Source organism: Mirounga leonina, unplaced genomic scaffold (assembly GCF_011800145.1).
Source record: "Mirounga leonina isolate KUSES-001 unplaced genomic scaffold, KU_Mleo_1.0 Mir_173, whole genome shotgun sequence".
Taxonomy (NCBI): Eukaryota; Metazoa; Chordata; class Mammalia; order Carnivora; family Phocidae; genus Mirounga; species Mirounga leonina.
The window spans coordinates 68330369-68338519 of NW_023270447.1; positions in this window are offsets into that span (position 1 = coordinate 68330369).

Genomic DNA, 8151 nt, shown 5'->3' on the forward strand with positions numbered 1-8151 from the left:
ACAAATTAGATTTTAAACCGAAGACTGTAATAAGAGATGAGGAAGGACACTATATCCTACTTAAAGGGTCTATCCAACAAGAAGATCTAACAATTGTAAATATCTATGCCCCTAACATGGGAGCAGCCAATTATATAAGCCAATTAATAACAAAAGCAAAGAAACACATCAACAACAATACAATAATAGTGGGGGACTTTAACACCCCCCTCACTGAAATGGACAGATCGTCTAAGCAAAAGATCAACAAGGAAGTAAAGACTTTAAATGACACACTGGACTAAATGGACTTCACAGACATATTCAGAACATTCCATCCCAAAGCAACGAAATACACATTCTTCTCTAGTGCCCATTGAACATTCTCCAGAATCGATCACATCCTAGGTCATAAATCAAGTCTCAACCGGTACCAAAAGATTGGGATCATTCCCTGCCTAATTTCAGACCACAATGCTTTGAAACTAGAACTCAATCACAAGAGGAAAGTCGGAAAGAACTCAAAAACATGGAGGCTAAAGAACATCCTACTAAAGAATGAATGGGTCAACCAGGAAATTAAAGAGTTAAAAAAAATTCATGGAAACCAATGAAAATGAAAACACAACTATTCAAAATCTTTGGGATGCAGCAAAGGCAGTCCTAAGAGGAAAGTATATAGCAATACAAGCCTTTCTCGAGAAACAAGAAAGGTCTCAAGTACACAACCTAACCCTACACCTAAAGGAGCTGGAGAAAGAAGAGCAAATAAAGCCTAAACCCAACAGGAGAAGAGAAATAATAAAGATCAGAGCAGAAATCAATGAAATAGAAACTAAAAGAACAGTAGAACAGATCAATGAAACTAGGAGCTGGTTCTTTGAAAGAATTAACAAGATTGACAAACCCATGGCCAGACTTATCAAAAAGAAAAGAGAAATGACCCAAATCAACAAAATCATGAATGAAAGAGGAGAGATCACAATCAACACCAAAGAAATACAAACAATTATAAGAACATATTATGAGCAACTCTATGCCAGCAAATTAGATAATCTGGAAGAAATGGATGCATTCCTAGAGATGTATCAACTGCCAAAACTGAACCAGGAAGAAATAAAAAACCTGAACAGACCTATAACCACTAAGGAAATTGAAGCAGTCATCAAAAATCTCCCCAAAAACAAAAGCCCAGGGCCAGATGGCTTCCCAGAGGAATTCTACCAAACATTTCAAGAAGAATTAATACCTATTCTTCTGAAACTGTTCCAAAAAATAGAAATGGAAGGAAAACTTCCAAACTCATTTTATGAGGCCACCATTACCTTGATCCCCAAACCAGACAAAGATCCCATCAAAAAGGAGAATTACAGACCGATATCCCTGATGAACATGGATGCAAAAATTCTCACCAAAATACTAGCCAATAGGATCCAACAGTACATTAAAAGGATTATTCACCACGACCAAGTGGGATTTATCCCTGGGCTGCAAGGTTGGTTCAACATCCGCAAATCAATCAATGTGATACAATACATTAACAAAAGAAAGAACAAGAATCATATGATCCTCTCAATAGATGCAGAAAAAGCTTTTGACAAAGTACAGCATCCTTTCTTGATCAAAACTCTTCAGAGTATAGGCATAGAGTGTACATACCTCAATATCATAAAAGCCATCTATGAAAAACCTACAGTGAATATCATTCTCAATGGGGTAAAACTGAGAGCTTTCCCCCTAAGGTCAGGAACACGGCAGGGATGTCCACTATCACCACTGCTATTCAACATAGTATTGGAAGTCCTAGCCACAGCAATCAGACAACAAAAAGAAATAAAAGGCATCCAAATCGGCAAAGAAGAAGTCAAACTCTCACTCTTTACAGATGATATGATACTTTATGTGGAAAACCCCAAAGACTCCACCCCAGAACTGCTAGAACTCATACAGGAATTCAGTAAAGTGGCAGGATATAAAATCAATGCACAGAAATTAGTGACATTCCTATACACCAACAACAAGACAGAAGAAAGAGAAATTAAGGAGTCGATCCCATTTACAATTGCACCCAAAACCATAAGATACCTAGGAATAAATCTAACCAAAGAGGCAAAAGATCTGTACTCAGAAAACTATAAAATATTCATGAAAGAATCTGAGCAAGACACAAAATGGAAAAATGTTCCATGCTCATGGATTGGAAGAACAAATATTGTGAAGATGTCAATGCTACCTAGAGCAATCTACACATTCAATGCAATCCCCATCAAAATACCACCCACTTTTTTCAAAGAAATGGAACAAATAATCCTAAAATTTGTATGGAACCAGAAAAGACCCCGAATAGCCAGAGGAATGTTGAAAAAGAAAAGCAAAGCTGGCAGCATCACAATTCCGGACTTCCAGCTCTATTACAAAGCTGTCATCATCAAGACAATATGGTACTCGCACAAAAACAGACACATAGATCAATGGAACAGAATAGAGAGCCCAGAAATGGACCCTCAACTCTATGGTCAACTCATCTTTGACAAAGCAGGAAAGAATGTCCAATGGAAAAAAGACAGTCTCTTCAACAAATGGTGTTGGGAAAATTGGATAGCCACATGCAGAAGAAGGAAACTGGACCATTTCCTTACACCACACACAAAAATAGACTCCAAATGGTTGAAAGACCTCAATGTGAGACAGGAGTCCATCAAAATCCTAAAGGAGAACACAGGCAGCAACCTCTTTGACCTCAGCCGAAGCAACTTCTTCCTAGAAACATCGCCAAAGGCAAGGGAAGCAAGGGCAAAAATGAACTACTGGGACTTCATCAAGATAAAAAGCTTCTGCACAGCAAAGGAAACAGTCAACAAAACCAAAAGACAACCGACAGAATGGGAGAAGATATTTGCAAATGACATATCAGATAAAGGGCTAGTATCCAAAATCTATAAAGAACTCATCAAACTCAACACCCAAAGAACAAAGAATCCAATCAAGAAATGGGCAGAAGACATGAACAGACATTTTTCCAAAGAAGACATCCAAATGGCCAACAGACACATGAAAAAGTGCTCAATATCACTCGGCATCAGGGAAATCCAAATCAAAACCTCAATGAGATACCACCTCACACCAGTCAGAATGGCTAAAATTAACAAGTCAGGAAACGACAGATGTTGGCAGGGATGCGGAGAAAGGGGAACCCTCCTACACTGTTGGTGGGAATGCAAGCTGGTGCAGCCACTCTGGAAAACAGTATGGAGGTTCCTCAAAAAGTTGAAAATAGAGCTACCATATGATCCAGCAATTACACTACTGGGTATTTACCCCAAAGATACAAAAGTAGGGATCCGAAAGGGTACGTGCACCCTGATGTTTATAGCAGCAATGTCCACAATAGCCAAACTGTGGAAAGAGCCAAGATGTCCATCGACAGATGAGTGGATAAAGAAGATGTGGTATATATACACAATGGAATATTATGCAGCCATCAAAAGGAATGAGATCTTGCCATTTGCAATGACGTGGATGGAACTGGAGGGTATTATGTTGAGCGAAATAAGTCAAACAGAGAAAGACATGTATCATATGATCTCACTGATATGAGGAATTCTTAATCGCAGGAAACAAACTGAGGGTTGCTGGAGTGGGGGGTGGGGTGGGAGGGATGGGCTGACTGGGTGATAGACACTGGGGAGGGTATGCGCTCTGGTAAGCGCTGTGAATTGTGCAAGACTGTTGACTCTCAGATCTGTACCTCTGAAACAAATAATGCAATATATGTTACGGAAAAAAAAAAAAGAAGAAGAAGATGAAGGTAGCAGGAGGGGAAGAATGAAGCGGGGGAAATTGGAGGGGTAGACAAACCATGAGAGATGATGGACTCTGAAAAACAAACTGAGGGTTCTAGAGGGGAGGGGGGTGGGAGGATGGGTTAGCCTGGTGGTGGGTATTGAGGAGGGCACATTCTGCATGGAGCACTGGGTGTTATGCACAAACAATGAATCATGGAACACTACATCTAAAACTAATGATGTAATGTATGGGGATTAACATAAGAATATAAAAAATAAAAAATAATTTTAAAAAAGACTCTTAGCTACAAAAAACAAACTGAGGGTTGCTGGAGGGGAGGTGGGTGGGGGGATGGGTAACTGGGTGATGGGCATTAAGGACAGCACTTGATGGAATGACCACTGGGTGTTATATACAACTAATGAATCACTAAATTCTACCTCTGAAATTAGTAACACACTATATGTTAACTAAATTGAATTTAAATAAAACATTTATTTAAAAAGTATTGGCAATGTTCTCTTATGATGAATGATGGTAACAGATTTTTATTCTTCTTTATAAGCATACATTATAATTATTCTTTTTGTATAATATAATATTTATATTTAAAATTTTAAAATCACACAGCATTTCAAATGGTAGAACTGGGACTTGAACGCAAGCCTCTTGACCCCAATCTCCCTGAGTCTATGGACCCTGAGCAAGGGGAAGAGAAGCAGATCTTATCTCTCTGCTTCCAGGTTGAACCTGAATTTTGGCGGGGGGGCCAGGTAAGAAGTGCAGCACCTGGCTGGGAAGATAACCTTTGCCCTACTCTCCATCACTAATGGATATAGTTGATATTATCTGCCTCTTCTCTCCATCAAGTATCTCCTCTACGTACTAAGACATTGGGCAGCAGATTAGATCCTACACAGGTTAGATCCCTACCACAAGGGAAATTTTCTCCTTCCTAATGAAAAGTGATAGACAATGAAGATGCTGGCTACCAGCAGATGTTCATTCCATCCTGAAGCAGTTGGGATCTCGGGGACAAGCTTTCCAGGAGGTGAAGAGCAGTCCACTGGGCTCCCTTCCCTAACCACAGGCAGAGTGGAAAACCACCTCTGACACAAAGGAAGGGCTCATGAGGCTCTCTGGAAAAGATGGTCTCCATGTTCCACCCACCCTCCTGGCTTACATGAGTGGCCCATCATTTGTTGCTCCCCTGGGACTATATTAAAACGCACATCCTTTACCTTGGGCAGCATGTTGGCCCTCTCCTATTAACACATCGACACTGATGAGCTTGAATTTCTTTAGAGACTGCTCCTCTATCCTTTCACTAGTTTACCATTTATTAAGCAGGAACCAATCGCAAGAGCTGTCTTAGTGGATGGGGCACAGATGATAAAGCCAACAAGATATCTTTGCATAGGGAACTTACAAAGGGGGAGAAAAATATATCAACATATAATTACAACACATTAAGCCTGTGCTAATTGAGTTTTGTACAGAAGAAAGCATAGCAAACTAGTGGCCTCATCAGAGGAGGTGACATTTGATATAGGGTTTGAAAAAGGAGTAAGAACTCACCAGAGGAGGTGGAGGGGACAGAGACCCTCTAAGAAGGAGTGAGAGGCTCTGGTGTGCTCTGGAAAAACAAAAGAGATCCCCGTGGCTGGAGCTTGGACAGATGAAAGAAGATAATGTGCACAGAGGCCCTTTAGGAGAGCTGTAGGGAGCAAGAAGTTTGGAACTTAAGTTCTAGGCCCCATTATCTTCAACCTGTGAGCCCCCAGAGACTTTGGGGGGGTCACGAAGTTATGTGGAAGAAGTCCTCAAATTCCTATGTGCACTGACCTGTGACTGTTGAGTGAATAAATACTGTATACCTACATGCTACTATTTTTAAATAGAAATAAATTTTACAATGATTTTTAAAATTCAGATACATTTGAAAATCATGGTATTTTTTGGCATTATGCATTTTTTCCAGATGACAGTTACTACCAGTTCATCTGCTGTCACGGGTTGAGGTGCAAGGCCTCTAGGACCATTTTCAATGTTAAAGGTGGGGAGCAATGGTCCTAATTCAAGTCCGAGCCTTCTCTGAGGGAATGAGGAGAAATAGGACAGTTTTGAGTAAGAGAAGGACTTGTCAGGTTTCTGGTTTGGAAAGGCTGCCTAGGCTGCCCCTGTGGGGGAGAGGAGGCAGGATGCGTTACAGAAGGAGACAGAGCCACCAGTTTAGGGACCCTTGGAGTGATGAAATGAGAGGTCCAGGTGACCTGAGCCAGACAGATGTGGTGAAGATGGAAGAGAGAGGCATTTCAGGAGGCTTTAAAGTCAGAATTGTGGGGGAGGGATGAGTAGGCAGGGCAAAGAGGGATTTTAGGGCAGTGAAAATACCCTGTATGATATTATAGTGATGGATGCATGTCCTTATTCATTGATCCGAGCCCATAGAATGTACAACACCAAAAGTGAGCCCTCATGTAAACTATGGACTTTGGGTAATTAGCATGTGTCAATGCAGGTTCATCAATCATAGCAAATGTACCACTTGGGAAGGGGAATGTTGATAGTGGTGAGACTAATACATGTTGGGGGACAGAGGGGATAGGGCAAACCTTTGTATCTTCCTCTCACTTGTGCTATGAACCTAAAACTGCTTTTAAAAAATTGAATCTTTAAAAAATAATAAGTAAAAAAAAGTCAGAATTGGTGGAAAATGTAGTGGCCCCCTGGATGTCAGAGAGGAAACAGAGGAAGGAGTCCAGGAGGGCTCCAGGTTTCCAGCTCTGATAGTTACTGGAGCCATTCTCAAGGCTATCTGCACTATCTCCTGTAATCCTGTGCTTAACCCTGTTCTTGAAATGTCCTGGGCTTTGCATTTGGAAATCACTAAACTCAGCATTAAAAAAACAAAACAAAACAAAAGGCATGAAACCTTGACCAAGTGTTTAAGATGTAAAAAGGCAAAAGAAATGAAGTGAGAAGGTGATAACTACCGATGGATCCTTATAGGGGAGAAGAGAATGAAAGACACAAGTCACTATATACAGGTGAGGGGTCATTGCCAGGGTCATGGCCAAACAAACTAAAAACATTCTGAGCCTGAGGGTGACAAGGCCTGCCTGTTAACTGCTCCAGCTGCTCATGGGAATGAATGCACTGCTACAGGATGATGAGGAGGGTAGTTCTGAAGCTGGGGCCTAGATTAAATCATGTGCACAAGGGTTCACAGCTGGTAAGCAGAGAGAGGTTTCAAATAATAATATCTAACACTTACAGATCACTAACTGTCAAGAACTGTCCTCAGCTCATGACATGCATGGGTTCCTTTAATAAACATCCTAGCTCTGTGAAGGAGGTAATTATTATTATTCTTTGTTGTTCACTCACTCATTCATTCATTCCCAGATGAGAAAACTAAAGCCCACAGAGGTTAAATAAGTATCCAAGAAAGCACATGCGGTAAGTGCAGGAAGCTAAGAATTAGATCCCAGCAACCTGGAATCAAAGCTTGCTGTCTTGGCCCCTACTCATCACCCTGAGTCTGTCTGTCTCTCCACCTTTGAGACTGACTGAGATGCTATGCTTAACTACAGAGTCACACTGTCCTTACACAGGAGGGAGTCCAAGGGTAAGGGGAAGTGGCTCAACCAGCTCAAGTTCAGGGCAGTGAGGCCTGGAGGGGCGGCGGCGGTGGGGGAGGCACCCAGAGGCATCTTTGCTCAGTGAGGTGGGTCCGTGCGGGCCTCTGGGTCCAGGGGACCAGCAGCAGCAGGATGGGTGTCCACAGCCCGCTCTGGACAAAGGCAGGCAAAGGATGGAAAGGCTGCAAGTTTCTATCCAGGCTGGAGCAAAGGTGTGGTCCTGGGAGGGGTTAGGAGCTGGGGGAGGGGGTGCGGCAGAATTATGTTGAGATTCTATGAGGATACTTCACAAGAATCAGGCTTTCTGGGTCTCATGAAATTGATTTTATTTTTATGTCTTAAGTTTGTTCCAGGATGTTATTTCTCAGTTGAATTCCTTTGACTACTTCTATCTCCCAATTACACTCTCATCTTCCTCCTGCAGCCGTGCATTCATTCCCATGTGCAAACAGGGACTGCAAGCAGACAAGCCTTGGTCCCTGGAGGCTAAACATGTTGTCTGCCTGCCAGCCTTGACCCAGAAAAGGAGCGCTTTTCTGAGTCTTGGAACCTGTGTGAAGTCAGACCTTCTTCTTTGCTTGTTCTTTCTTTTTCAAAAATTTCTATTTGCCACATCCCACTTTTTTTTTTTTAACTGTAGAAATTCAGTGACTATCCAAGTTTAAAAAGTACCAGGAGCACTAACCTTTATTTCCTGCCTTTGGCCTCTGCTAACAGGCTCCATCCAAATTTCAGTGCCTTT